At 39.1% G+C, this 8,560-nt stretch overlaps 1 long non-coding RNA gene and 2 pseudogenes across 1 annotated transcript in view; all 3 read right to left on the bottom strand.

The window, feature by feature from the left end:
* Window positions 1–305: 305 nt before the first annotated feature.
* Window positions 306–1,176, bottom strand: LOC114208610 (large ribosomal subunit protein uL1-like; annotated as a pseudogene).
* Window positions 1,177–4,178: 3,002 nt separating this feature from the next.
* LOC114208696 (coiled-coil domain-containing protein 24 pseudogene) lies at window positions 4,179–5,312 on the bottom strand (annotated as a pseudogene).
* Window positions 5,313–5,707: 395 nt separating this feature from the next.
* LOC148164376 (uncharacterized) overlaps window positions 5,708–8,560 on the bottom strand; it is a 56,631-nt gene continuing 53,778 nt past the window's right edge. Inside the window, exon 3 of the long non-coding RNA XR_015768255.1 lies at window positions 5,708–6,111. This is a non-coding gene — a long non-coding RNA (uncharacterized LOC148164376). The remainder of the gene's footprint in view (window positions 6,112–8,560) is intronic.

Here is an 8,560-nt window from a genome sequence, read left to right as displayed (position 1 = left end):
TAATAGAAAAAAAAGGCAAAGATCACGAATAGGTAATAGATGAGGGAAAATAATACACACACACACACATATCTACTCCATATAGAAAATGATGTTCAACCTCAATGCCATTCATAAGTTTTCACCTATTGGATTTGCAAAAAATAAAAAATGTTTATATTAAAAATAACCAATGTTTGAGAATATACAGGTATACAGGTACAGGTACTGTCACAGAATCTTTTCTCCTCCTGGAAATCTTTTAATTATTTATTATTTATTATTATCATTTTTAATGGTAGCACTAGAGTTTATTAAGCTGCACCTTAATACAGGCACTGGGGCTTGCCCATGATCCTCTTGATGTACAAAGCCCGGACGTTCTGCCAATTCTTCTTTTGCAATGACTCCAAAAAACTGACATCTAAGTGGATGTTGTACACAAGCTCATCATCTGTCATCTTGACATGGCCAACAGCCACTGCCAGACACAGCAGCTTCTTTATCTGGAATCTATCGTGGACTTCACTTTATCCATTTTGGCCACCATGTTCTCATTGTGGGTCAGCAAGAAAGGGAATTTGCCATCTTCATTCAGGTGTGGGCCCAGGATTTGTGGGATCTGCTTGATCAGAGATTCTGAGGCCAAAAAGGCATCATACTTCTTGGCCAGCTTCTTGACTAACTTTTTATTCTTGTTGAGGTTCTTCAGTGCCTCAATGTCCATGTGGAGAATATCCATAACCTTGGCCTCATCACAGTGCTGCTGATCCCCCAAAACACATACAAAGAATTTGGGGCAGGGAGTGGACTTAAGCCTGATGGTGCCTAAGAAGGGTTTGTCCTTCTGAGGGTCAGAGTTCTTCAAGATGATCTGCAGCTCCACCATCTCCAAAAACTTCCTGGTTACCAATCAGGACCCTCCCCCTCCCTCCACCGACCCCCCCACACCCCACTCCACCACCCCACCACCCCGCCCTAAACCCTGGTCTTGTACAGGGTGTCTCTGGAGCCTTTGCTGCTCGTGGTGACTCACTCCGCAATAACTGGAAACTCCTGGAGATCGTTTAAATGAATATAGCAATTTTTGAACCTAAATGAATTATCTCTTTCATACTGTTCATCTTTTTGTCTTTTGTGCTGAATTCTAAGTAAACTCATTTGTTCCATCTTCTTAATCATTAACTGAATCTTCATCTCTGATTATGCTACTGTTCAGCCCATTTACTGAGCTTTTTATTTTGATGATCTCTAATCAGCTAATTTTTTTAAGCCTGTCATTGTTTCCTGGTTGCATTAGCTTCTTTAATCTCTTAAATGATATAAATTATACTGCTTTAAAATCCTACTTGTTCTTTAATTCTATTTTCTCTGGCATTATCCATGAAATTTCATGGATTCAGTTATCATTAAATGTTTGGTAATATTCAGATGGGTGCTCATCTTCTGCTTTAGTTGTGCATTGGCTCCTACCTAATCACCTCCTTTTCCTTCTTTTGCAACAACAGAAAATGCTGGAATAAATTCCTTATATACAAATATTTTCCCTTTTGTAGGATGGATTCACAGAAGTTGGTGAAATAGTTGTTCATTATAAATTTAATAAATAATGTCAGATTATGTTACTTACAAGTTGGAATAATTCACACACCCACTAGCAATCTGTTAGCTAGCCTCATTTCCCCATATCATCACCACCTTTGCTGATGTTTTCAAACTAGATTTTGGATTTCTCTAAGTATTGCTAGTACACTATGAATTAGAGATTACCTTCTTTGCAGTTGTACTTAAATACTCACTATTTGGCTGAATGAGTGTGTAAGTTCAGCCTCTGGATCTCTGTCATCGTGCTTTCCTTTTTTCCCCCATATTAATTTTCACATTCTAGCATACTACATAATATACTCATTTATTATATTTATTGTTTAATGTTTGTCTCCCCCTACTGAAACAAGAAGCTGGAAACTCTATTTTACTCATAGATATTTCCAAATGCCTAAAACATGGGCACTTAATAGCTACTCAGTATATATTTGTTGAATGAGTAAATGAATGATAATTCACTTAATATCCAGTAAAAACTTGGAATATTTTCTCCTGAAAAAAAATGTTCTGCCAAGTGCTTATTATAAAGATAGATCTGCTTCCTCTAACAAATATTATGAACTCCTACAATCATGTCTATATTCCAAGCTGGCTATACAACAAACCTGCTACAAGAGTAAATCAATATAACAGAATTCCTTCTTAGAATCCATTCAGGAAGCATAAGCCACCAGCAGAAACAAAAGAAAATGTTCAGTGTGGTCTTCTGAGTGTGGACCCTGAGTTTTTGAGTGTGGACAGACACTGTCTCAGAGAAAGGCTTCAATATATTCATAATTAATTTATCAATCATATTGCTTGTTCTGGAAGTAATAATAACAAAACAATAGTTTAAAGTAAATGTTGTCATTTTAATATACCAAACATCAAATAATATAATTTTAAGTGAGAAGACAATATATACCAATTAGATAGTCTCCTGTTTTTATGGTGACTTTAAAAATAATACCTCCACGTAGCACTTTATAGTTTTCATTGGAGCCTCACAACAACAACACTGGGAGCTAGGTAGTACAAATATTATTACACTCATTTCAAAAAATCAGGAAACTGAATCCAGTAAGTTAAGTGATTAATTAGTAAGGAAGGAAGCCAGCACTTGAATACATGTCTTTGGAAACATTTCTTTCTGAAGAAGCAAGAGATTAAACAAAAAAGCAAATATTTGGAGTCAGAAGTATTTTTCTATTCTAACTCTTTAATTACTAGGAATGGAAACATCAACCACTGAATTATCTACTCTAAGCCTCAATTCAGCATCTATTTATTTGCCATTGGGCAGAAAAGGATAAGAAAACAGCCATGCATCAAAGGAAATCAATTATCCAATTATCTAAAATTTAAAATATACTAAAAGTTTGTTATTATATTGTTCATTCATGGCATTTCTCTGAAACATAACATTGTTCTCTATTTTCCTTCTGTTTGCAAGATACTTCTGGATGTAAAAATTCATTGTTGTGTAATTTATCTTTCTGCCACCAGCCAACAGGACAACTAAAGCTGGGCCAGCCACCTGATATGGTGCTGTGAAACTTAAGAGAAGGAGGTTCTGTTGTTTTACCTCTATTATCTTCCCTCTCTTCAAGGGCATCTGTCGCATGCCAATCCTTTTCTACCCCTATGCCCTACTTCCAGTCCCCAAGACTTCAAGTTTTTGCAGTTGCATAAAGATTAATCTTGGTAATGAATCAGGTTGGGGCACAAAGTTCCTTTCCTCCTGTTTCCCTTCTCTTCTGCCCTTTTGGGCTAGTCGTTGCCTTAAAATTCTAATCAGTTTAACAAACACTCCTTGAGTGCCTTCTCTGCTGACAATATTAAGGTGCTAGGAACAGAAAGATATGTAGAGCACAATCCCTATCCTTAAGGAGATTATAATTTATTAGGGGACAGAGATAATTAAAGAAATCAAATTGTTATAATTCAATACATACAGTGGTTAAAGATAAGCTCAAGGTTTTATAGAAAGAGAGAGGAGGAACAATTAACCATTCTAAGGGTGGAAATCATGCTAATACAAAAACTGCAAGAAATGAAATCTGATCTTACAGCATGGGTAGGAATTAGCAAATGAAAAAGAGTGTTACAAGTGGAAAAGGAATATGAATAACTACATAGAAGCATGATGCCAAAGGTTTTGTTCAGGTTACAAATGCGTATTTCGGGGGGCATAAAATGTGCTAAAGTTTTGAACATGTCCATTCAAGGTGTCCTTACAACAATTAAGTAGAAATGTTTTTCAGGAATCTTAGGAGAAAAGTCAAGACAAAATATCTAGCTGCCACCAATAGTATAATAAGTTGAAGATAAGTACAACTGAGAAAAATCAAATAAGGTCTGGAGGAGGGAGAGCATTGCTATTTTATATGGCGTGGTTAGGAAATGCTTCACTTTTAGGGTGATTTTGAGCAAAGATCTAAAGTGAGAAGATTAGTCATATGAATATCTAGGAATAGAGCTTTCCAAGAAAAAGAAATAGCAAATGCAAGGTTCTTGAGTTATGAGTGTGCTTGGATTGGAAAACAACATGGGGTCAGTACGGATGAAAAATATTACAAATGGAGAAAGAAAGTAGAAGGAAGTGATGTCAGAGAAAGAATAAGGAGCCAGATGAAGTAGAGCCTTAATGAACATTATATAGACTTCATTATGTGGAATTTTACTTTGAATAATATTGGAAGCCAGTAGAAGTTTAAATTGGCAAAGTAATATGATTTATGTTTTGAAATTTGAAATTTGAAATGAAATTTCTATTCCTGTCTCTGAGCTGCCACTGTGCTTTGTTTGAGTCCCCCAGGGGGACAAGAGTCGGTGCTGGGATGAGACCTCTGCCCGCCAGGCCTTTGTGGAGGACTGGAAGAAGAAAGACTAAAGGCCCTGATGGTCAGAATGAGACACCAGGGGCTTGGCAAGGGGGTGGGGCAAGAAGGACCAGACAGATGGACAGCCTTGCGTCCTGGCAAGGGCCTAACCAAGACTAGATCTGAAGCAGGCTGGGCCAGAGCAGCTGAGAGGTGGCAGCGGCAGACGGGGTGAGTTCCAACAGAAGCAGAAGCCGAAGCCTACTTCCCGACCAGCCCTTCAGGTGGGGACGTGGGGTGCCGCGCTGGACACTGGAGTAGACGCAGGCCTTTTCCCCGTGCTGCACTGAAGCCTCCGTCGCCCGCAGCAGGTGGCAGTCAGGTCTCCGGGGCAGTGCTCCGGTGGAGGGGCAGGCAGGCAGCCGCGGCGGGGCCCCGCCCAGCCTCCTGCAGCCCCACGGGGGCAAGGCCAGCCTCCTCCGGGACCCTGGCTGGAGGAGCCCATGGGCTGCTGCCTGTGGCTGGAGGAGACACAGGATGGCCTCAGAGGGGCCTGCAGCTCCCGTCGCATGGCCGCCTTCTGTTCCTTCAGCTCTGCCAGGGTGGGCTCTAGGGTTGCCTCGGAGGGCCGGGGTGCCCCTGTATACTCCTCTTCCAGGCAGCGCTGCAGGGTGGGGATCATCCTCTCCAAGGTGTGACACTCTCCCTCCAGGAGGCTCCGCAGATGTCCAGCAACCTGGTCGATGCTGGACACATATAGTTGGTCCTTGATGACGCTGAGGTCCCTCTGACTGCTGGGTTCACCAGCTCTCATCTGCAATATCTCCTGTTCTGGCAGATCACACCTAGGCTCCTCCAAGGCAAACCTACTCTGGCTATTACTTACCGAATCTGCTGTGTGGGGCAAAAGCAAAAACAGGCCTTTGTTGTTGTTGTTGTTGTTGTTGTTGTTGTTGTTTGGAAGGCCGTACCATTAATTCATGAGAGAATGATAGTAGTTTAGAGTGGTAACAAGAACTGGTAGGATTCAGGTACCTTTTGAAAGTAGAGCTCACAGGATCTTTTGAGTTTGAGTATATGAGAAAGGATAAAATTAAGGTTCAAGAGATAATACAAAGTCTCAAATAAGAAGGACCAGTCAATAAGAAAGGAAAACAAGTTATGAATGCACAGAGCAAAGAAAGTATATTTGTTTAAAGGAAGTTTAGAGAAGGAGAATGTAGCAATATCATCTAAAGCAGTAGAGTAAAAAAAAAAAAAAAGGATAAAAATATCCGTTGGAGTTAACAATTTTGAAGGTGTTATCTTTTGCCAAAGCAGTTTCAATGAAGTGGCAAGGCAGAAATTGGATTGCAATGGTTTGGAGAGTGAATGGGGTCCAAGGAATGAGAGACAGCACTAAATGTTATCACTTCAAAACTCAACAGAGTGGAAAGAAAAGGGTTATAGTTGCTGGGTATTTAGAGTAAAAAGAAGATTTAATCAATCATGTGTTGTGACTCAGAACCATGAAAGATCCAGGGTAATCTCTTCGAATCCAGGTTTTCAAGGACAACCTGATGGAATGGGTCATTTCTGCTTTCCAGTCATCAAGATTTAAATGTCAATTTGCTTTGGAACCCAAGTCACGGAGAGAACTCCAGAAGAACAGCTCAACCATTCAGCAATCATCCAGACAGAAGCATAATGGATCCAAAGATGTCACCAAAGCATTAGGAAGCTGCCCCTGGGAAAATGACATGTTCATTAAGTTTGTGCAGCATTTTATTCAGTTCTAGCAATATCTGGCTTAATCACTTCACCTGATAAATCATCTGTTTAGCTTCAACTTTTGCTAAGCAGATAAAAATGTTAAATTCAATAAAAAACCATACATCTTACTTTCATTTAAATGAGGTTTATACAGATTAAAAGATTATTTAATTGTTATGGTCTCAATAAGGCCTTAATATTTTTCAACTTTTAATCAAGTACTATCTATCATATACAGATTATGCAATATCCTAAAGGTTCATATATTAACCTGTATTTTGAAAATGCCCTCCCATTAGAATAAGCAGGATAATAATCATAAAACTTTTAAACTGGAAGGAGTTTTAGAGACATCAAGTCCAAACACCTTCATTTCTAAATGAGGAATCAAGCTCATGAAATCTTGGTCAGGGTAAGGGTTACATAAATACCAATAAAAACAAGGTGAAAATCTCCAGGATTTCAATACAGTTTTCTTTCTACTACTAACCTATAATTTTTTTAAGTAGTCTCTGAAAAAAGTACTGGGATATAATCACCAAAATCAAGTATCTCAAATGTATTGACTCCCTTATATGTATCCCGTATATGGCTCTAGGCATTGCTCTTAGTCTTTTTTTTTTTAAGATTTTATTTATTTATTTGAGAGAGAGAGAGAGAATGAGAGATAGAAAGCACAAGAGGGAAGAGGGTCAGAGGGAGAAGCAGACTCCCTGCTGAGCTGGGAGCCCGATGTGGGACTCGATCCCGGGACTCCAGGATCATGACCTGAGCCGAAGGCAGTCGCTTAACCAACTGAGCCACCCAGGTGCCCGGCATTGTTCTTAGTCTTGACATAAATTATTTTATTCAACCTTCACAGCAACTCTAAGAGACAGGTACTATTATTAGCCCATATTGCAGATGGAGAAACTAAGCCTTAAAAAGACTGAGTAACTTTTCCAAGGCCACTCAGGTAGCAAGTGGTAAAGCTGGAATGGCACCTGAGGCTCTAGATAGTCTGCTTATTTCCTGATGCAGGCTAAACTGTTCTTAAGATTTAATTCAAAAAGCAGTGACTGAAAGGCTACTACCAGGAAGACAGTAATTTGGGAGCTGAATAAGATATATTAGATACAGAGCTTAAAAACCTATCAAAAAAGACCGATGCATCTACCACTAACTGTGATACAGAACAAAGAGTGTTTAGGGAAAAAAGAAAAGCAAAGTGCACTGAAGAGAAAACAATTTCAGGGCTGAGGGTGGACATGAAAACAGCCAATACTACCTTATAACCTATTGAGATCTGCTTTGAACCAATCTGTTACCAGTAGAGCCCAGTGGATATACATGTATTTCTTTTTATTTTTTTTAAAGATTTTATTTATTTATTTGACAGAGAGAGACACAGCAAGAGAGGGAACAAAAGCAGGGGGGAGTGGGAGAGGGAGAAGCAGGCTTCTGGCGGCGCAGGGAGCCCGATATGGGGCTTGATCCCAGGACCCTGGGATCATGACCTGAGCCAAAGGCAGACACTTAATGACTGAGCCACCCAGGCGCCCCACATGTATTTCTTTTTCATATTCTTAAATGCTTATTATTCAACTCAACTTTTTTTCTATACCATACTCAACTCAGCCACTTCTAGATTTAGTTAGCACTCAGGGCATTTTTTTAATGCCCATGGTGCAGAGGGTAAAGAGCATGCAGTAAATAAATCAGCTGTGCAAAAGCTCTCTTAATATATCAAAGAATCTTTACAGAAAGTTACTGGAGGCCTCAAAGCCTCCATAAAATAATCCACTTACATTCACTGTCCTCTTAAGTGGCAACCTATAAATTTATGAGTTAGTTTCTTGCTGAAAAGTCATATAACTTGTGTTAATTTCTTAGATGACCCTGGTTTGGTAAGAAAAGTGCAAATGAGAGTCAGAGTAAGGAGACTAACTCCTGCCAAATACATCCCATTCTGGATCCCTAGGTACCAGCCCAGACCATTCAAGAATCACTGCCCCCTCAATGGAATATTTTGACACATAATTATGTTATGATATATTGAAGATGAGGGAATATATCTGTGATTTTTGTTTAAGGCCCAAATTCTAGCGATACTTTTCTTTAAGTATTACCAAATATGTTTTATTTTTAAATATCCAACCTGTATAATAAACTGCATATGTTTTTAAAAGTCAATAGAAAAGCCAGTATTTTCCCCATTTACTTACCAAAAACATTACTATTGCAAGCTAACTTGTACAAATGAGAAGTATGAGTATCTGGGGGTGAAAATAGTATTAAGTCACCTTTTTATTGAAGGGATGGTCTATCCAAGCCTCCACTTGAACTATTTGATTGCTTTTCCTAGTTTTTAACATGGGAAGTATTTTTTATCTCTTCCCAGTAAATAGAGTTCTGACCACTAAGAAGGTGGAGACACACAGACA

Source organism: Eumetopias jubatus, unplaced genomic scaffold, assembly GCF_037043125.1.
Source record: "Eumetopias jubatus isolate StellerSeaLion01/CBP00866 unplaced genomic scaffold, mEumJub1_p1.0 scaffold_5, whole genome shotgun sequence".
NCBI classification, from domain to species: domain Eukaryota; kingdom Metazoa; phylum Chordata; class Mammalia; order Carnivora; family Otariidae; genus Eumetopias; species Eumetopias jubatus.
The sequence above is the reverse complement of the archived record's forward strand: the minus strand, read 5'-3'. Positions and strand labels throughout refer to the sequence as shown.